The 26523-nt window shown below is 31.6% G+C and overlaps 1 protein-coding gene across 1 annotated transcript in view; it reads right to left on the bottom strand.

The window, feature by feature from the left end:
* The window catches only part of LOC142224684 (very long chain fatty acid elongase 7), a 107694-nt gene extending 81200 nt beyond the window's left edge, over nt 1-26494 (bottom strand). Inside the window, exon 1 of the mRNA XM_075294488.1 lies at nt 26363-26494. The gene's annotated coding sequence lies outside the window, so the exon portion shown is untranslated. The remainder of the gene's footprint in view (nt 1-26362) is intronic.
* Between the last annotated feature and the right edge of the window lie 29 nt (nt 26495-26523).

Consider the following 26523-nt stretch of genomic DNA (forward strand, 5'->3'; position numbering starts at 1 on the left):
TTAAAAAAATAATTGATACAATTAATTTCTTAATCAAACTCGGAGAATAGTTATAGAAAGTGATTGAAACATAGTATAGTGATATTGTAGTTTAAATAAAAAAATTAATTGAATTTCGCAAACAACATCAATTAAAAATTTAATTGAATCAATTAATTGAATAAAAAAGTAAGCAAAGTAGAAAGTCGGGCGGGGCCGACTATATCATACCCTAAACCACCCCTACTAAAGTAGTAAACCATAGCATTTGTGGGGTAACATTGCTATAGGTTTGAGCGATATTTTTATGGGAGTTTTGTCACGAGTATAACTAATATTGAGTCCATTATTAAAAAAGAAGAAATCGCTCAATTAGTGTGGGTAATAAATCAAAATTCAGGAAAATCGGGCAATATTATTATAAAAAGAGTTACATGCAAGTCTAAATACGATCGGATAATACATAAAAATTTTAAACTTGAGTAACATTGGTTAATAAATAAGAGTATTATGGCCAAATTTGGGAAAATCGAGCGATGTATATATATATATGGGGGCTATATATAAATCTGAACCGATTTGGATGATTTTTTTCCCGATTTGGTTGATACCACAGAGTGTTACTGTGTGCTAAATTTGAGTAAGATCGATTAATAAATGAGGCTACTATGGAAAAAATAAAGTTGTTAGGGACAAATTTTTCAAAATTGGGTGCTACATATACATGGGAGCTATATATAAATCTGAACCGATTTGAATGATATTTTGCAGGTTTGGTTCATATTACAGCATATTACCTTGTACTGAATTTGAGGAGTAAGATCGGTTAATATATGAGGTCACTATGGTTAAAAATAAAGTTATTGGGGACAAATTTTTCAAAATCGGACGCTGCATATACATGAGAGCTATATCTAAATCTGAACCGATTTGAATGATATTTTGCAGGTTTGGTTCATATTACAGCATATTACCTTGTGCTGAATTTGAGGAGTAACATCGGTTAATATATGAGGTCACTATGGTTAAAAATAAAGTTATTGGGGACAAATTTTTCAAAATCGGACGCTGCATATACATGAGAGCTATATCTAAATCTGAACCGATTTGGATGATATGTTGCACGTTTGGTAGATATCTCAGAATGTTACTGTGTGCTAAATTTAAGTAAGATCTGTTAATAAATAAGGCTATTAAGACCAAATTTTCGAAAATCGGGCGATACATATATATGGGAGCTATAGCTAAATCTGGACCGATTTTGGTCAATTTGTACATATAGTAAGTACTATAAAAATTAGATTTGGCCAACTTTGAGTAAGATCGGTTGATAACTAAGGGACTTATGACCAAATTTGGGAAAATCGGGCGACACATATATATGGGAGCTATATCTAAATCTGAACCAATTTCGATGAAAATTGGCATACTTAAAGGGTGGTCAATTGGATTAATTTGTAGCAAATTTGACGCGGATCGGTTAGTAAATGAACGCAATCTGACCCCATTTATTGCAATCGGACATATATATGGGAGCTAACAGGTTGGCTGATAAGTCCCCGGTCTGACACATAACATAAACCGCACACTAGATATGCTAGAGTTTTCGAGACGTCAAATATCACTCCTGATATCTTCTATAACGGGTCGCTGTTTAATAGGTGATTTCGCAAAATCTATTGGCGCGAAGTATAATGACTATTGTATGAGCTGTCATGATGCAGAGGAAAAAGGAATCAATTAAACACCTCTTGTGTGAGTGTCCAGCATTTTGTGTAAGGCGTAAGCAAATTTTAGGGGCATATAGCTTTAGATTACTGGCGGACCTGGAAAACGTTAACTTAAGCAGTCTGCTAATGTTTTTGGAACAATCTGGTTGGTTCAACAGAAGAAAATAATCGGGAAGGTTCAGCGGTTAAAACTAGAAATGCCCATATGTAATAGGTACTTTTACTTAATGTGGTATCACAATGGACTGAATAGTTTAAGTGAGCCTGAATCTTAACCGGGCCGCCACTTTAACCTAACCTACGACAATACTTTTCTAGGCCATCGAATTTTTATTTTTTTTTTTATATTTTATAACATATAATCATTATAAATATGGAAATGGAAATTTATATTCAACGTTTTTTTGTTGTTGCCTAAAATTTAACATTGTTTCATTAAGAAAATTAAGTTTTTCATATACAAAATAAAAATAAAAAAATTAAAACATGTATGGAACTAGCACCGTCAATGCAACATTTGGCAAATTTCCCATCTTCTTATCTCTATTGTTTTTGGTAACAACATAGTTGTGTAGAGTATAATCTCGATGGGAGTCAATGTATCTACCCAAGTACAATCTGAACTTCACATTATTTTCAACTCATTGCTTTGATTATACTAGAGTGAACCAATGCTACTGACTAAAATCATTCTTTTTTTTTAATATGTCATTCCCATCGCAAAGCCGATAAACAAATAGTTTTCGTTGTCATAAACCAAATGACCAAACAATCACATCAATTGTTTCATCATTCGCTTCAAATATTTTTTGGAAGAGAAATATGGATTGATTCATTTAGAAATAAAATTTCCAGCTGTTGGATGCTTGAAGAGGGAAGAGGAGAAAAGCATTTTATAACGAAACATCCAACGTTCCGCATATCATCGCAATCACAAATGAAAATGACCGCTGCTCTAAACAATTCATTCGACCATCGAACAGTGTAACTAACGTGAAACATTCAATTGGCGAAAATGCCAATCAGTCAGACAGTCGATTAGAGTTGGGGGTAGGTCAGACAAGTGTATTGCGTGCCAACCGCAACGGCCCAAACCTTATAAAATGGAATGAAATGTTCAATAGAAAAACAAAAAACGAAAAGCAATATCATAACACAGTTACAATTCCCACTTTACATGTGGAAAATTGACTCAATTAACATTAGACGAGGAGGTGTTTTTTCATCAACATTTTAAAAATGATTCAATTAGGAAGTTTGTTGGTTATTTTAAGTCAATCACAAAACATGTAGACGCACTATTCGCAGGGGCTTGTTTTGAATTGATTGATGATTTGAAAATGCAACAGTAGAAGGAAACTTCACAGCATAAATAAATTTACATAGATTAAATTGCAACTGAAATGAGAATATTAATGCTGATATAAAATAGTTAACAATAATCAGAAATAAATTCCTAATTCTTAATTTATTAATAGTTATATATATATATATATATATATATATATATATATATATATATATATATATATATATATATATATATATATATATATATATATATATATATATATATATATATATATATATATATATATATATATATATATATATATATATATATATATATATATATATATATATATATATATATATATATATATATATATATATATATATATATATATATATATATATATATGTTATATGTTAGATATTATATAGTAATATATAAAACTATATTTATTTTAAGCTTTACGATAGAGTTGGCACATTGCAACACTAGGGTTGCCCAATCCCTCGTAAGCAACACTTTTTTCTTATATACAATAAAAACAAATTTAGAAATGCAGAAAACATTTTTTATACCCGTTATCTACTGTATATTTCATTAAACTTATTCTTTGTATCCAAAGTATTCTTAATCAATTGCTAAGGTAAAATAATTATAACATATCTTGGTTTTTATACTATTTCATATATTAAGATAAAATTTGTTGTGCATTAGATAAGAAACATTGCCCCATTGATTATATTATAATATATGAAGGTGACTATTTAAGATAATAAAAAAGAAAACAAGTATGATCGACCCTAAGTTCGGTCAGGCCGAATCTTATGTACCCTCCACCATGGATTGCGTAGAAATTTCTACCAAAGACCGTCATTCACAATCGAATTACTTGGGTTGTGGCAATACTTACCGATGTCAAATTATCTTAAAACTTCTTAACATCGTCTTCTAAATTCTAAGCTAGTCCATACGTGTTATAACATATATTAGAAAAAAAGGCAGATTAAATCTAGACCGGTATATATAGGGAAGTCTACAAATAATTAGAAACGATATGAACTTTTACGCGGTAATTAGAGAGGAAGAATTGAAATATGGGGGTCGCTTTATATGGGGGCTATATACAATTATGAACCCGTATGGACCAATTTTTGTGTGATTGGGAATCGGTTTATCTGGGGGCTTTATATAACTATAGACCGATATGGACCAATTTTTACATGGTTGTTAGAGACCACATACAAGGTTAGGTTGGGTGGCAGCCCGATGTATCAGGCTCACTTAGACTATTCAGTCCATTGTGATACCACATTGGTGAACTTCTCTCTTATCACTGAGTGCTGCCCGATTCCATGTTAAGCTCAATGATAAGGGACCTCCTTTTTATAGCCGAGTCCGAACGGCGTTCCATATTGCAGTGAAACCACTTAGAGAAGCTTTGAAACCCTCAGAAATGTCACCAGCATGACTGAGGTGGGATAATCCACTGCTGAAAAACTTTTTGGTGTTCGGTCGAAGCAGGAATCGAACTCACGACCTTGTGTATGCAAGGCGGGCATGCTAACCATTGCACCACGGTGGATGTGGACCACATACTAACACCACATAACAAATTTCAACCGGATCGGATGAATTTGGCTCCTCCAAGAGGCTCCGGAGGTAAATACTATAGATCGGTTTATATGAGAGATATATGTAATTATGGACCGATATGGACTAATTTTTGCAAGGTTGTTAGAACCCATATAGTAATACCACGTACCAAATTTCAACCGGATCGGATGAAATATGCTTCTCTAAGAGGCTCCGCAACCCAAATCTAGGGGTCGGTTTATATGGGGGCTATACGTAAAAGTAATCCGATACACTGAAAAGACAGTGAACCCACCAGTAAAGAAAATTTTAGTTAATTTTAGAAAATTTTAACTAAACCGATTTCACAAAAATAAGTAAATAATTTTCGACAAATTCAAGAGAATATATTATACAAAATTATTATTTTTCACTTATTAAAGAAAAGTTCGTAGTTGGAAGGAAAAAATTGGAGTTCAAAATTGCAAAAATATCTTTAGTGCCATACGAAGTGCATTGATGGGCGCATTATTGGTTAGCAAATTTTAAAGAGTTCTCAACTATTTTGTGGGAGACACAAATTTAGTTCATCTTTATACTTCATTAGTGTATACTTTGTTCCTCTGTTTTAGTTAAATTAACTTACATACGCAAAAAATTGTTAAAGTCATGTAAACTTTCTTAAAACAAAATAACTTCATGAACTAAAATATAACTAAATCGGCTTTAGTGAAATGTAGGGTTCACTTTTTTTGAGTGTATGGCCCATTGCAAACTGCAAATACCATCCGACCTACATCAATGACAACTACTTATGTCAAGTTTCAAGTCGATAGCTTATTTCGTTCGGAAGTTAGCGTGATTTCAATAGACGGACAGACGTGGCTAGATAGACTCAGAATTTCACTACGACCCAGACCAAGGATCTAACTCTAAGAATAAAACGTCACAATCAAAGAAATGTGTCTTCTAGGCTAGATACCCATTTTTAAGACAAAACGACTTCATTGACTTTTGGATAAGGAAAAAAAACTTTTTATCAGAGAAATGGTAAGCACAATTTGCATTCGTATTTTTAGGACATGAAATCTTCACAACCATGAAATCTTCACGACAATATTTTTTCAGTGCAACAACCAACATTCAACCAAATTTCAGTGCAACAAGAAATAAATTTTTATATTTATATATCAAATTGTTTTTGTAACGTAATCTACATATAAGTAGTAAGATATATACTCAGTATTAAGGTGTAATTATATATCAAGTTTTTGCAGTCCTTGATTGTAGTCCTAATTATTTTTATAATTTTTTTTTTAAGTAAATTTAATGTAATTCTTTATTTTGAGTATCCCTGTAACCGTATATGGCCATTTCGGCTTGGTTGTAAAATGAGTTAAATAAATAAAATAAAATAAAATAGGTTATGCTAAGTATAGTGGCAGCCTTATATTTCAGATTCACTTAGACTATTCAGTCCATTGTGATACCACAGTGGTGAACTTCTCTCCTATCACTGAGTGAGTGTTGCCCGATTCTATGTTAAGCTCAATGACAAGGGACCTAATTTTTATAGCCGGGTCCGAACGGCGTTCCACATTGTAGTGAAACCACTAAGAGAAGCTTTGAAACACTAAGAAATGACACCATCATCACTGAGGTGGGATAATCCACCGCTGAAAAACTTTTTGGTGTTTGGTCGAAACTGGGTTTGAACTCACGATGGCGGGCATGCTAACTATTGCAGTACGTTGGCTCCCAGAACCAAATATGGAAACAACATTGTTAACATCTAATTTATATGGAATTGCATCTGGTTAGATCTCAAAAATGAGACTGATCTTAAGATACAGATAGGAATATATATACCAACATATATTGCCAGATCATATATCATATCTGACGGTATTTAACGTCATGCCTATACATATCCTTTCATATCTGATTAGATCTAATGTCTCATTTTTGAGATCCCATTTTTTACACTTGGCCTATTTTCTAAGTGTGCCAAATATAAGTAATTATCTATTAATTTTTTCTGTTTTGATGTAAACAGTAATGTATACATTTTTAAACAGTATGATTTCGTTTTCATTTTAGCTGGCCATAAGTCCCTGACACATTTCCCAATTATTTTTTATTTATTTTTTGTTATGGGTATTTTCTCTATATTTTGTTATAATATGAGAATTCAAAGTTTATTACAAATTATTTCTCTTATTCTCCCTATTTTATCTCTCAGTATATAAATAAAATAACGATGTGATTAACTATGAATATACCATTTCTCTTAAATATATTAAAGACGTCATAACCATAAAAATTAAACAAAAAATATATACGTTGTATGTGTATCGTGTGAATTAAATAGGGAATACATATTCACAGGTGATTAGTTTTCATAGAAATATTTCATACATCATACATATTGTAAAAAGTTTTAAAAATATAAATAGATACGAATCTCCACCCTATACTACACTCAAAGAAGTTGACTAGGATCCCATTTTAACACTGACTTAAAGATTTTGGTAATCATTTCGAATCAAAGCCTTGTTTTATATATAAAAATAAATTATAAAAATAAAATAATTGGAAGAAACATTACGATAAGTGACATTACGATAATGGACTATACATTTAGATATTATTTTAAAAGAATTTAATCAAATTTTATTTATAAATATCGAAGATAAGTCTTTTTGAAATAGCATAAAATATATGTTACATTCTGTATAAACCTGTGGGTTTATACTTAATATATTTGAATTGAACGCAATTTGTAACGTTTTTTTGAATTATGTTAACTTGAATTATACAGCTAGAAAATTATTATTACCAATCGTTAAGTTTGACAACGAATGTCATCAAAATGAATTGTGTGTACTAAAAGATAAAAATATAAATTATTAATTTTCTTGGTGGGTAGTGTGACCTACAATTGATCAATTTTCTACCAACCTTACACGAAACTGCAGTTTTTTTATTGGTGAGGAACATCAATCCTAATAAATCTGCTCCCTTGAACTGACTTCACTTGATTTCTTCTATCTCTTTTCTCTCGCGTCCACTTGGGTAAACATATGTTAATTGTGTAGATTGAACTCCCTGAGAGATTCTATCCCACAAGTAACTCTTCTCATCTATTCTTGTCCAAGAACTCCTTGCTTTGGTGAGATTAGACGATCTCTGTAACCAAACATACAGTCCACAACAACAAGGGGCAATCGGTCATATCCCTCCACTCGCCCAACTCCAACAACAGTGCGTTAGAGTGCCCCTTTACCTGCAGGAGTCCCCCTTGCCTACTGCAACCCCCCAAAAATATTCACATTCTTTCAGTGTAGAATAAACCTATTTAAAAATAGAGTTTACTTAATTTATTTTTATACTAAAACAAACAAAAAATCACACGCACCTACTACCTTGTACCAGCCCATAGCAATTCTTATTCATTCCCCCCCTTGTTGCCTTCTTGAAAACAACTTTTTGTTATAACTGGCAAAAACCATAAAAAACAACATATTTAACATTCACATTGAGTACTTAAAAATTAAAGTAATTAAATTTTTCAGTGTCACTTCATCCATTTGCACAAACGGTTTCTTTTAATGCAAAATTTTGTAAAACGACCACATATCTGTGGCAAGTTCACGATTATGAAGATGGTCCGTTCATAGGTATGTGGTTCGTTTTGTATTCATGACAAACTCTTTTTTATTATCATTAATAATTTGATGACTACTTTATCTTATTATTTAGGGAATTCGCAAAAATGCAAAACTTCCATATATTTTAAAAGCATAAACTTTTGGGTGGAATATTTTTGACCATTGGAAACCATAAAAGACCACAACTCTTGGAATATTTTTCGAAAGACACGATTTCATACGAAATAATATTAACAATCGCCATCATAGCAAATATCGAAGGCGCCCCTCTTAGGATCAATTGAAGCAAACTTTAGAATTTTGCTAATAAAAGTATCTTTAAACCAAAAAAAAATGCCCTTAATATTGTTGATTGCAAACTGTGGGTATTGGTCTTCAAACCGATTTTTTCCACAGTTCCCAATATTTTCTCTTCAGTGATGGCTTTGCCAATCACCGAGCCAAACCACTCAGGAAAACCTTTCGTTACCAAATAATCTTGGAGGCAACTTAGTTCAAAATTGGTAACCAATTACTATTAAATCGAAATGTTATTTACTTTCGCAAGGATATATGTGCTATGGGGAAATACCTAAATTATAAGCGTGATCGATATATGAACAATCAATGCAGTTTGCCAAAATAAAATAACAAACCGAAACAGATCAGTGATGGTAAGTCATTATTTGCAAGCATACGGTATTGCTCTTGGTAAGCAGTTTTTCACCCCAACTACATACCCAGTTCGTGTTTTTTTAGGTTTTCCTTACACACAAATTTTTTTGTTTCGATTCAATCACGAAATTAATTGATCCAATTTATTTTTTTATTGAAATGTCTTTAATCACAGAAATGATAATATCAATTAAAAAATTAATTGAAGGTTAATTAATTAATTAATTTATCCAATTAAAAAATTAATTGATCCAGTTAAATTTTTAGTTGAAATGTCTTCAATCACAGAAATAATAGTATCAATTAAAAAATTAATTGATCCAATTAAAACAAGTATAAACGGCCGTAAGTTCGGCCAGGCCGAATCTTACGTACCCTCCACCATGGATTGCGTAGAAGCTTCTACGAAAGACTGTCATCCACAATCGAATTACTTGGGTTGTGGTATCGTAAATCGTTTTCTAAATTGTGAGTTAGTCCCTACGTGGTATACATTAGACAAAAAAAGTATGTGTAGGAAAGTCTACAAATAATTACGAATCGATATGGACTTTAGCACGGTACGTAGGGAACCAGAATTGAAATATGGGGGTCGCTTATATGGGGGCTATATACAATTAATTATTCATATGGACCAATTTGTGTGTGATTGGGCATCGATTTATCTGAGGGCTATATATAACTATAGACCGATATGGACCTCGTTAGGTATGGTTGTTAACGGCCATATACTAGCACAATGTACCAAATTTCAACTGAGTCGGATGAAATTTGCTCCTCCAAGAGGACCCAAAACAAAATCTCGGGATCGGTTTATATGGGGGCTATATGTGATTATGGACTGATATGGACCACTTTTGGCATGGTTGTTAAATATCATATACTACCACCACGTACAAAATTTCAACCAGATCGGATGAATTTTGCTTCTCCAAAAGGCACCGGAGGTCAAATCTGGGGATCGGTTTATATGGGTGCTATATATAATTATGGACTGATATGAACCAATTCCTGCATGGTTGTTGGATACCATATACTAACATCACGTACCAAATTTAAACCGAATCGGATGAATTTTGCTCTTCCAAGGGGCTCCGGAGGTCAAATCTGGGGATCGGTTTATATGGGGGCTATATATAATTATGAACCGATTTCGACCAATTTTTGAATGGTTGTTAGAGACCATATACTAACACCATGTACCAAATTTCAGCCGGATCGGATGAAATTTGCTTCTCTTAGAGGCCTCGCAAGCCAAATCGGGGGATCGGTTTATATGGGGGCTATATATAATCATAGACCGACGTGGACCAATTTTTGCACGGTTGTTAGAGACCATATACCAACACCATGTACCAAATTTCAGCCGGATCGCATGAAATTTGCTTCTCTTAGAGGCCTCGCAAGCCAAATCGGGGGATCGGTTTATATGGGGGCTATATATAATTATGGACCGATGTGGACCAATTTTTGCACGGTTGTTAGAGACCATATACTAACACCATGTACCAAATTTCAGCCGGATCGGATGAAATTTGCTTCTCTTAGAGGCCTCGCAAGCCAAATCGGGGGATCGGTTTATATGGGGGCTATATATAATTATGGACCGATGTGGACCAATTTTTGCACGGTTGTTAGAGACCATGTACTAACACCATGTACCAAATTTCAGCCGGATCGGATGAAATTTGCTTCTCTTAGAGGCCTCGCAATCCAAATCGGGGGATCGGTTTATATGGGGGCTATATATAATTATGGACCGATATGGCCCATTTGCAATACCATCCGACCTACATCAATAACAACTACTTGTGCCAAGTTTCAAGTCGATAGCTTGTTTCGAACGGACATGCTCAGATCGACTCAGAATTTCACCACGACCCAGAATATATATACTTTATGGGGTCTTAGAGCAATATTTCGATGCGTTACAAACGGAATGACAAAGTTAATATACCCCCCATCCTATGGCGGAGGGTATAAAAATAATTGATCGATCCAATTAAAAAATTAATTGATACTATTAACTTTTGTTGTTGTTGTTGTAGCCCTTTGGAGTTGGTATTTTCGAGTTTTTCGGGAAATAAGCATACTCCAAATGGGGGTTTGTAGTCCTTGGACAGGGTTGAAAACCCTGTGTCCGCCCCGGGCCGTAGACCCGACTGCAACTTTTGTGATTGTTTTTTGTTTCAATTAAAAATATTTGTTGAATCAATTAAATTTTTAATTGAATATTTTTTAAAACTCAATTAAAATTTTAAGTGGAAAAATTTTCATGGAATTTGTTTCTCTGTACTGTGGCATAAAAGACCTTCATAAACTTTTTAACCAAAACTTAAATTTCTAAATTAAAACTACTCTAAGTAGAGATGTACACGTGAGTAATAGTTTACTCACGCACACTCACGACGGAAACATCTTACTCAGGCACACTCACGCACGATATTGTTCGGTAGGACTCACGCTCACTCACGAAACGAAAATTTGTACTCGCGCACATTCACGCATAAAAATGTCGTGACTCACGAAAAATACCGTGTCTAACGAAAAATATTGTGACTCACGAAAAATGTCGTGACTCACGAATAATTTTATGGGTAATTTACCTTAGCGACGTGCCTAAAAACATGAGCATTATTAAAATCTGCAGCGTTATTAAATTCTTAACATCCCAGGTGTCACTAAAATTGTAAATGAATTTAACTCTTAAGCGTTTTATGTTGGTGAGCGGGAATATTTTCGTGAACGTAATTCCTTACTCACGCACACGACATTTCGATTTGTTAATCACATTCACGCACACTCACGCCGTTGCCATGAGAGTGAGTCACGCAAATTTCGAGTCACGTGTAGAGATGTGTACGTGAGTAATAGTTACTGACGCTCACGCACACTCACGCACGATATTGTTTGGTAGGACTCACGCACACTCACGAATCGAACATTTGTACTCACGCACACTTAAGCTAGAAAATGTCGTGACTCACGAAAAATACCGTGACTCACAAAAAATGTCGTGATTCACGAACAATTTTTTGAGTAATTTGCCTCAGCGACGTGTCTGAAAATATGAGCATTACTCACGAAAATGTTCGTGAGTCACGACAATTTCGTGTCACGTGTACACCTCTAGTTTAGAGTAAAAAGTATCTTTGTGCAACAAGTGAGTAAAGTAGAAAGTCAAACGGAGCTGACTATCTTATCTTACGCCAAACTTGAGTAAGATCGGTTAATACATAAGACTATTATGGTCAACTTTTGGAAAATCGGGCAATACATATATATGAACCGATTTGTATAAGATTATATATTTCCAAGTATGAGTTAGATCGGTTAATAAATAAGGGTTTGGTGGCCACATTTGGGAAAATCAGGTGATACATATATATGGGAGCTATATCTAAATCTGAACCGATTTCAATGAAATTTTGCGATTTGAATTGTTAACGCTTCTTCTATACTGCATAAAATAGGAATTCGAAAAGAAATATTGTTAACAACAAATCCCTTTTCGTCAATGAAAATTTATCTATATCTTGAAAATAGGCGCAGCCAACACTAGTTAATAAATAGTCAGATTTCCCATAGTATAACAATGCAACATGTCACAGACTCCCAACAGTTTACAACATTAGGCTGGCCACGTAATCTAAGCCTTCGAATATATTTTCTAACTTGCTTAGTTTTCCAATCTATTTTCTAAACTTTGGAATAGAAACTAACGTAATTCTTAAATTTGGGATTGACCCCAAGTGGACAACATGCGTATCTTCACGTTGACAAAAATAGAAACAAAGCTGAAAACGAGAGCATATATTAAAAACTTACTTTGTCTTTTTTTTCCCATACCAAAAAACCAATGAACACGAGTTTATGTAGATGACCACGAAAACCCGTTTGGACAATTCACCTGTATCATAACAACCATATCTAGACATTTTTTGAAAAGAAATTGAAGAGATATTGGTTTTGTTGTTATGGAATAGGCGTTGGAAGTTCATGGATAGTATAACTGTTTAAGTATCAGAATATTAATAAGGCAGGTTTCCAAGGGACAATGACCTCCCCACATAACATTTGATACCATTTGTATTAAATTTAATTCATGATTGTTTTTTAAACAATACCCAGAGGAGGAAAGATCTCATCAATTGATGGTAAGTGGCCAGGAAGTCTTATTTCGTGTACCAGTGTATGCAAATGGATAAAAGCCCAAGAGAAAAAAGCTAGTGAAAATCAAACGATCTATGAAATCAGATCTTTTGTTTCCCTAAAAATCCGCCTATAAATAGATTCTGTGAGTTTTGAAAGTGAATAGGAATATATAAGCATACATTAAGAAAATACGGTTTTTTTCAAGTAGAAATCGTCGTTAAGAATTCTACAAGTTTTTTGGCAAGAATAAAAAAAATATTAATGTCACATGGGTATGTGCATGTGACAAATACGGTTTATCATTTAAATTATTAATAAAGTTCTAAAAGATATATACACTAAAAAAGTAAATCTTCCAGAAATGTGCACACACAAAAATATCACCAAAATATTTCCAATTAAAATTTTAATTAAAATTTTTTTTTAACTAAAAATTTAATTGGTTCAACAAATTTTTTAATTGAAGCAAAAATCAATTATAGAAATTAAATTTTTAATTGGATCAATTTTTTTTCATTGACATTGAGGATTGATACTATCATTTCTGTGATTGAAGAAATTTCAATTAAAAATAAGTAAGAAAAATAGAAACCACCCCTATGAATTAGTAAACAAAAGCATTTGTGGGGTAACATTGATATAGGTTTGAGAGATAAACCGCATTTCCATACTTAAGAACATTAAGGGGTACATTTTTATGAGAGTTTTGTCATAATCTGGAGCAGAAATGTCAGACATATTATATATAGTTGTACCTATAGTAGGTTTTGCACCAACAGAGTTAATATATAACTTATATTGATTCCATTATTAAAAAAGAGGAAATCGTTCAATTAATGTGGGTAATAAATCAAAATTCGTGAAAAATCGGGCAATATTATTATGCAAGAGTTACATGTAAGTCTAAATTCGTTTGGATAATACATAAAAATTTGAAACTTGTGTAGCATTGGTTAAGAGTATTATGGCCAAATATTGGAAAAATAGTAAACATTTTTGAAATCGTGCGCTTCACATATATGAGAGCTATATCTAAATCTGAACCGATTTGAAAGAAATTTAGCAGAAATTTACATAAAAATTTGAAACTTGAGTAGCATTGGTTAAGAGTATTATGACCAAATATGGAATAAACAATTTTTTTGAAATCGGGCCCTTCATATATATGAGAGCTATATCTAAATCTGAACCGATTTGAAAGAAATTTAGCAGGTTTGGTTGATATTGCAGGAGATTACCTTGTGCTGAATTTGAGTAAGATCGGTTAAATGAGGCCAAATATGGAAAAATTTTTTTTGGAAATCGGACGCTTCATATATATGAGATCTATATTTAATCTGAACCGATTTGAAAGAAATTTAGAAGAAATTTACATAAAAATTTGAAACTTGAGTAGCATTGGTTAAGAGTATTATGACCAAATATGGAATAAACAATTTTTTTGAAATCGGGCGCTTCATATATATGAGAGCTATACTAAATCTGAATCGATTTGAAATAAATTTAGCAGGTTTGGTTGATATTGCAGGAGATTACCTTGTGCTGAATTTGAGTAAGATCGGTTAATAAATGAAGCCACTATGGTCAAAAATAATGTTATTAGAGACAATTTTTTCAAAATCGGGAGCTGCATATATATGGGAGCTATATATAAATCTGAACCGATTTAGATGATATTTTGCAGGTCTAGTTTATACCACAGAACGTTACTGTGTGATAAATTTGTATAAGATCGTTTAATAAATGAGGCCACCATGGTCAAAAATAATGTTATTAGGGACAATTTTTTCAAAATCGGCCGCTGCATATATATGGGAGCTATATCTAAATCTGAACCGATTTAGATGATATTTTGCACGTTTACAGAACGTTACTGTGTGCTAAATTTGAGTAACATCTGTTAATAAATAAGGCTATTAAGACCAAATTTTCGAAAATCGGGCGATACATATATATGGGAGCTATAGCTAAATATGAACCGATTTCGATGATTTTGCACATATAGGAAGTAATACAGAAAATTAGATTTGGCCAACTTTGAGTAAGATCGGTTGATAAATAAGGGACTTATGGCCAAATTTGGGAAAATCGGGCGATACATATATATGGGAGCTATATCTAAATCTGAACCAATTTCGATGAAATTTGGCAAACGTAAAGGGTGGTCAATTGGATTACTTTGTAAAAAATTTGACTCGGATCGGTTAGTAAATGAACGCAATCTGACCCCATTTATCGAAATCGGGCGATACATATATATGAGAGCTATATCTAAATTTGATCCGATTTTTTCAATAGCGTTCGTCCTTGTGCCCAAAAAACACTCTGTGCCAAATTTCATCAAAATCGGTTAATAATTGCGACCGGAATCCTGCGAACAACAAATACATGGACAGACGGACGGAGGACACCAAGCGGTACACCGTCAAAAAATCGCTTCTGTAACATATACCCCAAACACATTTTGTTTCAAGCATATATATTTTCAGGATTGGTCCAAACAAAATATTGTTTGTATTGTTCAAACATATTATGTTTCACCTTAGGGCATACACTGGTAGAAACAAATTTAATGAAATTTTCTTTGTGTAGATATATTTTTAAGGAGCCAATTGGTTATTTCCATTATTTTACTTGCAGCTAGAGAGTATGCTGCCCTCTTTCTAAACACATATATGTTTATAGGCCCAAACATAATATGTTCTAACATATTAACATATATGTCCCAAACATGTTATGCTAGTTTATGAAAATTATATGCTTGCACTTAAGAATATTGTGTTAAAAAAATTGAGTTTCAAACATATAATTTTTACACCCAAACATATGAAAAACAGTCATTTTCATCCGTGTAGATCGACTCAGGAGGTGATTCTGAGTCGATCGGTATATATTTTATGGGGTCTAAAATCAATATTTCTGGTAGGCACATTTTTTTGGCAGATCGGTAAATATTTTATGGGGTCTAAAATCAATATTTCTGGTAGGCACATTTTTTTGGCAGATCAATGTTATTATACCCTGACCACTATGTAGTCAGGGTTTTTTCGCGATTGCCGAAAAAAACATATTTTTATCTGTGTAGTATAATTTTAGAAACCTTTAACTAAGTTGTATTAAAACCGTTGATGTCACACCAATATCACAAAAATAAATAAAAGAAGTCCTTGAAGACAAATCATAACCATATTAAGCACGCCATAGAATGAACTATGGCAATGGTGCAAACTAACTTATTTTTGAGAATATGTTAGTTTGCATTGAACTTATTGAAATTTATACCAGATTTAATTCATAAAATGTATGAGACATATTTGATATAAAGAAAATTTCTCAAAAAATTTTAAAAATGAATAAAACCAAAAAATGTTTGCAATAAACATAAGTTAATTTTAACATGGCATTTTTTTCTGAGTATCATTTAAAGTTGTTTACTTGGTTTGTTACTATCATAAAAGAGGAGAGAATTTACATGGAAATAAATTACAATCGAAATGGGAACTAGTGAAGAGCAAAATAGCTCACAGAAAAATATCACCAAAATATTTCCAATTAACAAGTTGATTGAAATTGAAAATTTTTTCAATTAAAATTTTTAACTAAAAATTTATTTCAATAATCAATTTTTTAATCAAACTAAAAACACTAACCCCCATTTTCATGAAACTCCGTTAGTGCTATGTTAGCTAACAAACTTTAAAACCGTGATATCTACATATCTGTCATCTTGCGTATATATTCCATATGCCGGTTAAAAACTTAACTGCTCAAAATTTTTCAGTTAAAGATAACCGGAGAACAGATTTTTCCATTTTTTTCTGTTAACTGGCAGTTAAAGCCTAACGGAGCTACATGAAAATGGTCGTAAGTCAGTAAGTAATTGTAAAAAAGGTAAATTTTTAATGAAAACACGTAACAACTGTGGCACACACCGAAGACAGTGAAAAATGAGTTACACTTTTGCTAATGCGATAGGTTACACCCCATCAATCGAACATTTTAGGTAGGCTGCACTTTTCCAATCGAACAAAAATTTTCAATTTCAATCGAAATCCCGATTAGGTCAAAGAATAAAAGCGTCTTTAACAGTGCAACTGCTGTTGAAATGGTGGACATCCGTCCTATGACACGGCCATGTTAAATTATCGCCTCAGCGCCAAATTTGCACTACTTCTGGACCCAAAACATTGTCACTACTTTTTTGGCGACGATTTTTTGCTGGGAACTGTTTCAATGTGCAACCATCTGTACTATATTTTTCATGTTCTATATGTTTGTATTTTATATTTCTTATAATATTTTAATATTATATTTCATACCTACATACGAAGTTAATCACATGTTAGCCTTGCACCATGATAACTAATGTCCAGTGAAACCTTTCAAATTTTGGAACTCTGAAAAGCGAATATATCTCAAGAGTGAATGATTTTCGTGAGACTATCACAATAATATTAAACTATAAATTATCATAATGACCCTGCGTTTCACGGCATTTCCTTAAACAATTAATTGCAATGTGTAAAACAATAAAATCTGTAAACATAGACATCATCAGTTCACACAATGCACAAAAGTTTTTCTTATTTACGAAATGCATTATTCTAGGAACGTTATATAGCATTTGAACTGACTTGCACCTTTCATATTTTCTTTTATCGAGGTGTGAAAATACAAAAAGTCACCAACTTCTATAACGAAATTAACAGATATTGTTATTAAATATTTACGGTATCGTGTTGAGAAGGCGCAATAGTAAATATTGTAAATAGTTTCGTACAAATAACGTCATTTTTTATTTAAAAGAAAAATACACAATTAAAAAATATGTGTCTTAAGGATGGTTCCATGTTCAGTTTTTCCAGCTATTTTTGGCGGTTAGTTTTTTTTTTCTACCAGTGTAGGCCTAAGGTGCAACATAATATGTTTGAAGAATACCAACTATACTTTGTTTGGACCAATTCTGAAAATATATATGCTTGAAGCAAAATGTGTTTGGGGTATATGTTACAGAAGCGTTTCTTTCTGAGGGTGTACATTGAAAAAAAATATTTACGCGATATTAAAGATTACGCAACCTAATTTTTTAGGACACGCAATTTACACAATATTAAGGGTGAATTTCATTAAAATAATTAAATTTTGATTGAAATAAAATTTATAATCTTTGCTTCAATTTTTTTTTTTAATAAATTTAGAACACACTTTTTGGAAATTTGTATCCCACCGGTAAAGTTGTATGTCAAAACCTTTGGATTCAAGTTAACCTTTTTTGTCAGTGTAGGATCGTTTCCATCCATGAATGCAAAATATTTGATCAAAATATAATCTTCTTCACATATAATTTTGCATTTTTTGTTTAGAGGTTTGGTAAAAAATCCAAACATTGCACAAGGACGAAAAAGTAAATATAATATGCTTAGATGCAAACATATATTAATTTGGAAATAGCCTATAAACATATATGTGTTTAGAAAGAGATACCTAGAGAGTATGCTGCAAGTACAATAATGGAAGTAACCAATTGGCGCCTTAAAAATATATCCACACAAAGAAAATTTCATTAAAATTTTTTACTACCTGTGTATGCCATATTATGTTTGAACAATACAAACAATATTATGTTTGGACCAATCCTGAAAATATATATGTATATAATATATCAAAATGTGTTTAGGGTATATGTTACACAGAAAAAAATATCACCAAAATATTTCCAATTAAAAAGTTAATTGAAGTTGAAAATCAATTATTAAATTAATTGATACAATTAACTTTTTAATCATGATAGAAACATTAAGTTAATTAAGTCAATGATTGAAAATTTTCAAATTTTTAATTAAAAAATTAATTGATACAATTAACTTTTTAATCAAATTCGGAAGACTAATTCAGTTAAAAAAAGTGCTGATTTTTTTAAATTTTTAATTAAAAATGTATTTCAAACAATCATTTGTTAATCCAAATAAAAACTCTAAGCCAATTCAGAAAGAAATTAAAAATAGTTAATTAATTGAGTTTTGCAATCAACATCAATTAAATTTTTAATTGGATCAATTAAAAAATTAATTGAAATTTGCTGAAAAAATCAATTAATTTTTTAGTCAAGAATTTTTTCTATGCCCAATTAAAACTGTGATTGATACTATCATTATCGTGATTGAAGACATTTCAATTAAAAAATTAATTGGATCAATTAATTTGGTGATTGAATCAGAAAAATAATTTTTTGTGTGTACAGAAGCGATTTTTTTTTGAGGGTGTACTCAGTTTTAAATATTTGTTATTCTTAAATCGTAATTTTTTTATAAATAAATCAATCTCAATATGTTCATGTGTTGAGAAGGCACAGCAGTAAATATTACAAATAAAAAAATAAAAACATTTTTTTTTTAATTTTAAATCATAAAATTTTTCTAAATAAATCAATCTCAATATTTGCTTAACTAATCGTTAACTAAACTTTAAAAATAAACAGACAAGTATACTTTTTGAATACGAATCCATTAAACATAAAAACCTAGCAATTGACCTGATATTTTACAAATAAATATAGCAAATAACATAAGTACGAACAAATCCAAAGATCAATTGTTGAGTATTTAATATAGAATCGAAAACATCTGAAGTGTGTGTGTTCTTTTAAGGTGTGCCATTACAATCCATGGCAATCATCGACGTTATGAATGCGATGATTTTCAACTATGCCAAAAAGATGTCGCAATAACAAATGATATCTAATTGATGATGGAAGGCCAAATAATTGTAAATTAGCAAATTAATTAAGTTTCAATAAAACTTCTAAAGAAATACAAATTTTTTCATTACTCAGGACAGTCATCTTTGAAATATGTGTCCTTCAATTAACCTCGTATGTCTTTGAAGTGAGACAAATTTTCCCAACATTTACATGAATTGTGTCCTTGGATCATCCTTAGCTCTTTGGCTCAAAATCAACCCCCAATCATTAACGTGAGGACAATATCTATGGATCTGTGTATATTTGTTTAGTTTACATTATTTTAATGTTTTCTGATCGATTCGAGAAAATTTCCAAAATAAATTTTTGGAAATTTTTTTTTTTTTAAATTACAGTTTTGTTTGAATTCAAATTTGGAGAAATCCGCTTGGAATTCTGACAAGACTTGACCCGGATTTCTAGCTAGTTTAGGTTTACCTACATAAACAATACGGCTTGCAAGAATAATCGAATATTGTCTTCCAAAATTGAGCAAATCCTTAATTTCCTAACATCTAAAAATTTGCAGAGATTTTTAAACCAAACGTAATGTTCGAAAAAAGTTGTGTGTTTTTCATATTTTTAGCTTTAAAATATAAACACGTTTTATTCATCATTGATTGATGGATTTTATACCAAATATGTCAAGTCATTATTACGTCATAGAATATGCGAGAAGTTTGACCTGCATAATCTCAAGATTTGGTAAAAACTATCATTTAATCTACCTCATATGGAACAGAAGAAAAGCAAGAGTCATGCAGCAAGGCTAAAATACAAAAAAAAAACGTTTATGCAAATGACTGAAGTGGAGGTGAAAAAATACCTCTAACATAAGATCATTAATAAAACTATAAGAAATATAAGAAAAAAATCTCAACAAATAGTGGAAAAAGGTTGTATTTCCAAAAATTGACACAAATATGACCAAAAATCGCAAAACACAAAACTTCAAGGTTACCATATCTTTATCCCATTAAGCAAAGGTGTGAAGAAGTGAAAACAAGGTGTCCACATGTCAACAAAAAAACAAACGTTTTTTATTGGTGAATAATTTGCGATAGTATGATAATCTTGGGAATGAACTTACATACATGCTTGCACTATTAACAAAGGGTAAATATTTACATGATCATCAAATGACTTTGATCACGATTGTCATGCAAATTCTAGAATATACTACATTTGGAGAAAATAAGTTGAGATGTATCGAAAAAAAAATATATAATTCGCACACACAAAAAATATCATGTAGAGAAGTTCAACGATTTGACTTTAATTTAAGGTTGCACACAAACAAATTTTTTTCTGATTCAATCACGAAATTAATTGATCCAATTAATTTTTTAATTGAAATGTCTTCAATCACAGAAATGATAGTATCAATTAAAAAATTAATTGAAAGTCAATTTAAAAAATATTGTTCCAATTAAAAAATTAATTGATGCTATTAATTTTTATTTATTTATTTATTTTTTTTTATTTAGCATAACATGCTACTGATTTTAAACAATACTTCGTTAAATTATTAAATTGGATTGGGAAATTTTGACATTACATAACTTTTCAAAAATTTTTTTTTTACATATGAAATGAGTGATTTCTTAAAGGAATGTATGTTATGTTCATTTTTTAATTCAATTAATTAATTAATGTTTGTGATTGATTTTTATTTCAATTAAAAAATTTTTTTAAAACTCAATTAAAATTTTAGTTGGAAAAATATTCGTGAAATTTTTTTCTGTGTGTTTAAATTGGTTGGTTTTTGTTGTTTTCTTGAGTTACATGTCCACAAAAAAAAATTAAGAATTAACTTTTTATGTTAGCCTGGTTCAATGTCCAAATCGTTTAAACCACATTACAATATTTATTCGAGCTTTTTTGGACAAAAGTTTAAGGGAATTGATACTATTAAGTCATTGAAAAGAAAATGACAGATACCAATCTTACAAGCCTGTTTCAGTGTTGGCTAATACACATTTCCATAGTCTGTAGTAGGATCTGGCCGGGTGAGATGATTCAATTTGGGACTTATGTTTATGTTAATTTCTTATAAACTTATTTTTATAAGATTAAAAAACTAACGCCTATTGTCATGTGGCTCCGTTAGACTTCAACTGCTAGTTAAAAGAAAGTAAATTGCATATATCTTCTCTCCGGTTAACTTTAAATGAAAAATGTTTAGAAATTAAGTTAAGAACTAACTGAGCTTCATGAAAATAGGGGTAAGTCAGTTAAGAAAATGATTGAAAAACTGTCCGTTGTTAATTAAAGCATTTTTTAAGTGAATTTCACATGCCTATGTTCTTCAAACCCTTTGTTTATTCGTTTTTTTATATGAAATTTTGACATATATTTTGAAAAGAGTATTTTCAGTCAGAGCCTATTCCAAAATAGGGGCGTTTACATTATAAAATTGACGTGTTTTGGAGGAAAAATTGTGTTTTGAACTTGATTTTTTGTGTGGGGAAAATTATCGTTTTGAAATGCTTATAAAGGGAAAACATTTCAAACCCCAAAACATGCTTGGTGAGAACGTCATATAAGCAAACCCATGGAAAAAAATTATAATCGAAAAGCACATAAGCCGTATGTATTTTTTATTTGAATCAATCAAACAATGCCTCAATACATTGTTGTGTAAATATTGTATAATATAGAAATTTTATTGAGTTTTGTTAATAATTTTTTTATTGGATCAATTGAAAAATTAATTGAAAGTGCCGATGAAGCAATTCATTTTTATCAATATATTTTGCAGGTCTATTTTATTTATTATTGAAAAAATTTCTATTAATTTTAATGAATAAGGAAATAATTTTCCTGCATCTTTATTTGTATATTTATGTTATGATGCAACATCGATTATGCATGTAGAGCGATATATATGGAAGCTATACCTAATTTTTTATTCGATCTTAAATTCATTGACTTTCGCCTAGAGGTGTGCACGTAATATTTTGTTCACGCTAACGTACACTCACGACGGAGAAATCTTATTCACGCACACTGACGCACGATATTTTTTGGTAGGACTCACGCACGCTCACTAAAAGAAAATTTTTACTCACGCACGAAAAACTTTAAAATGTCGTGACTCACGAAAAATGACTGAAAACATGAGTATGGTTAAAATCGAGTGCGTTATAAAACTCTTACCACCTAGGATGTCACTAAAATTATTTGCGAATTGCTACGACTCACGCGTGAGTCACGAAAATTTTCGTGAGTCACGACAATTTCGTGTCACGTGCACACCTCTACTTTCGTCCTTATGTTTTCATTACCAAATTAAATAGATTGGATATGCATTTGGATATCATACATAAAACAAACTCACTGACTAAGGAGGTTAATATAAATCGATCGGTATATACCATCCGCCATTGGGTGACATTTACCGTGATTAAAATCGTGACCATGATCAAATTAAATCGTAAAACTAAACGAGCACTAGGTGAGCACGAGCGAATAAAAATTTTATTCATGAACAGATTTCCTGTTTTAGTCACGCTCTCACATGATATTTTTTTCCATTCGTGGACTTTGAATGTTGTTCCAGATTCACGCAAACATCTACAATATACAATGCTATATTCGATCATATATTCTTCAATTTCGAATACAAAAATCTGTGTTCAATACACCTTTGTAAACAACGTCCTCTTAAAATAAAATCTTAAGATATCTCTGTTTTCAAATTTCAAAAGACCAAATAAATTAAGGACTTTTATGCAAAGATAACCGTGTCGAAGTTGCATAGCGTAACTGCATGTATATATTCCGGGAAAGTTTATAAACTTTCAAGACAAATAAAAAATTTTATATCACACTTTAATGGCACAAAAATATTTTCATTCTATATAAGACAAACGAAAACAAAGATGTTTAATTTCGAAAGTATATATTTCATGCATAAAATCCTTCTCATAAATTATTCTATAGTTTTTCTAACACTTGTATCTTATATACTACTTAAAAACTGTTAAGTCATACTTTTGAAAAACTAGTAATACATATCTCTTATCAGTACCAACCAGTGCGTCCTTTTAACCAAGTGGTTGGTGCTACTACTCCATATTTGTTTTAAACAGGTTCCTTTAAATTAGAAATAAATCTACAATTTTATGTCTAGTTTGTATTATGCATGATTTTGTACAAATGCATCGAAATTCTTCTCATAAATTATTCTATTGTTTCTCAAATTCTTTTTAAATACATACTGCATAGTCATTCTTATGAATATCGAAAAACTAGTAATAAATATCTATTACCAGTACCAATGCGTTCTTTCAACCCGTATTTGTTTTAAACAGGCTCCTATAATAAAATTGGACATGAATATAAAATTTTATGTCTAGTTTTTTTGAATCGTTTTTGTCACCTTACTTAGCACCACAATGACTACAAGGCGAAACTATAAAGATATGTGATCCGTAAATTACTGTTTAATTTCCAAAGTCTATTAGGTCGACATTTTCAAATCATGAAAAGTCGACAGTTCCAAATTTTAAAAATGTCGAAAATTCTCATTGCAATCCCTGGCATATACCTATTACTGTAGACCAATCATCCATTTTGTTTTCAAGGCAAACTATGTTGCTTTAATTCCATAAACGTTCGTTCATTTCAATTTGCAAAAATAATTTGTGAAAAAATTATTTCCCGTCCCTAATTTCTTGAAATTCTTGACTGATTTCGTGGAACAAGACATTAATGTTGTTAAATTGCCTTCGATGGTTTGATAGACTCTGCTTATAATATTCCCCTTTACAAACGTCAAACTTGACATTTTTATTCTGTTTGTAACCCTTCTTCTTCTTCTGGACGACGATTGCAGTGAATCGTCGTGTTCCACCAGCTGATAGAATAAAAAAGTGTCCTGAAACACTAGGTCTATGTTGCCATCTTTATGGGATTTATAATAAACGGGATCAGTTGGTATTTATATATAAATTATGTTGGGCTTTCATCAATATATTCATATCTCCAAATGTTCATATCAAAATATTATTGTCCAAGTAGAATTGTTAAAGAATTTTGTAAATTCTATCGTCATCTTTTCTAAGTAAGTTGAGGCTGTTGACTAATGGATTTCGCCGTTGGTGGCTTATCAGAGGGCATGTGAATGTCAGGTGGTCGATGGATTGCACTGCTCCACAATCACATCTGTTTGTATCAATCATATTCACCTTGAAGAGGTGTTGTCTAGTCCTTATATGTGAAAATCGCAGTCTGCATATCATGGTTATGACCCTCCGTGGTAGACGTTTTCCCCGTGAAGGGCTCGTGCCTACCTTGGGGGAAAGCTGGTGTAGGTGGCCACCAAAAATGCTTGAATCCCATCTGTCCTGCCAGACCTTGATATGATGTTAGCTTTTTCTTTGTCAGGTTGCTTAAGGTCTGTGTACGGTATAGCCGGATATTGGCGTGTCTAGTTTGTAACCCTTATTACGTTTTGAAAAAAACTCGCATTTAATCCCCATTTAATCCCCATAACTTCTGAAATTCATGTTCCAAAAAAAAACCAAGAACAATATCCGTAATCATTTGTTTGCAACCACTGTGTATGATGACATCCAATAAGAGATGTTCCAAAAAAAACCAAGAACAATATCCGTAATCATTTGTTTGCAACCACTGTGTATGATGACATCCAATAAGAGATTCCGAAAACTAAAGAGAAATTTCTAATTGGCAAATCGAAAACGTAAACAAAAATTCTTACTCTCTTTCAAGTGCACTGTCTCTCTCTCTTTGCTTTAGATAAAAAGAATTCTTGTTGTTGGTATTTATGCTTAATGGTAGGCACATGGATGGATATCAAGTGGAGCAACTGTATTCACTTCTTATATTCTATTGTATTTATATTTATATATTATTATGAATGACGGCGAAAAAAAAATTAATAAATTATTCTATGTACACAAACATATTTTTAATTAAATCTATATTCTAGGTGTAATATATCCAACGTATGGATGAGTGCCGAAATATTTGTTGGGGATGGGGAGGAAAGGTAGCTACGACTGGGTATGGTCACTCGTGTGTATGTGTAGTTTAAATGTAAACGGCATGAAGAAATTAATAAAATAAAAAATGAAGAATTCATTTAAGTAATTGGTGAAAAGCCGCAGACAATTACAAAAACAACGATAGCAAGAATTACTGAATAAATGGGCGTACAACAGACTTCTTCTTCCGTCCCTTATAGCAAGTAATACCGCTAAAGTTGGGGTTCTTGGGTGCGGCGGGAAATGAAGTGTCCAACGACGACGCCGCTTAACCGCTAAACTACGTTACTTCCCCACTACACTCCTTCATAACAATCAGGATGATGATGATGTTATGATTCTCTTGGGAATGATATACCAACAACAAACACTAAATTAAGGAATTTAACCAAATGTCGAATATGAAAAGTATGAAGTGAAAAAAATAGGAGCAACAATTGATTTGCCGAGACATCTTGTGCGAACTATAAATATATGCAAAGGTATGTATGCTTTTTTGTTCTGTATGATGAGTAATATTAAAATAAGAAATAAAATGTATAAATTTCACTTACTTTTTCCACTCTTTGTTATTTGTAAATGCCAGTCAACTTTGTTTTACGTAAACACTATAAGATTTTTTAGAGATTTTAATTGTTTTTCATTTATTTAATTCATATTGAAAATGCGGGCATACTGTCACAAAAATCACAATCGAAAAACCAAGCAACCAACC

Source organism: Haematobia irritans, chromosome 1 (assembly GCF_050003625.1).
Source record: "Haematobia irritans isolate KBUSLIRL chromosome 1, ASM5000362v1, whole genome shotgun sequence".
In the NCBI taxonomy this organism is placed as follows: domain Eukaryota; kingdom Metazoa; phylum Arthropoda; class Insecta; order Diptera; family Muscidae; genus Haematobia; species Haematobia irritans.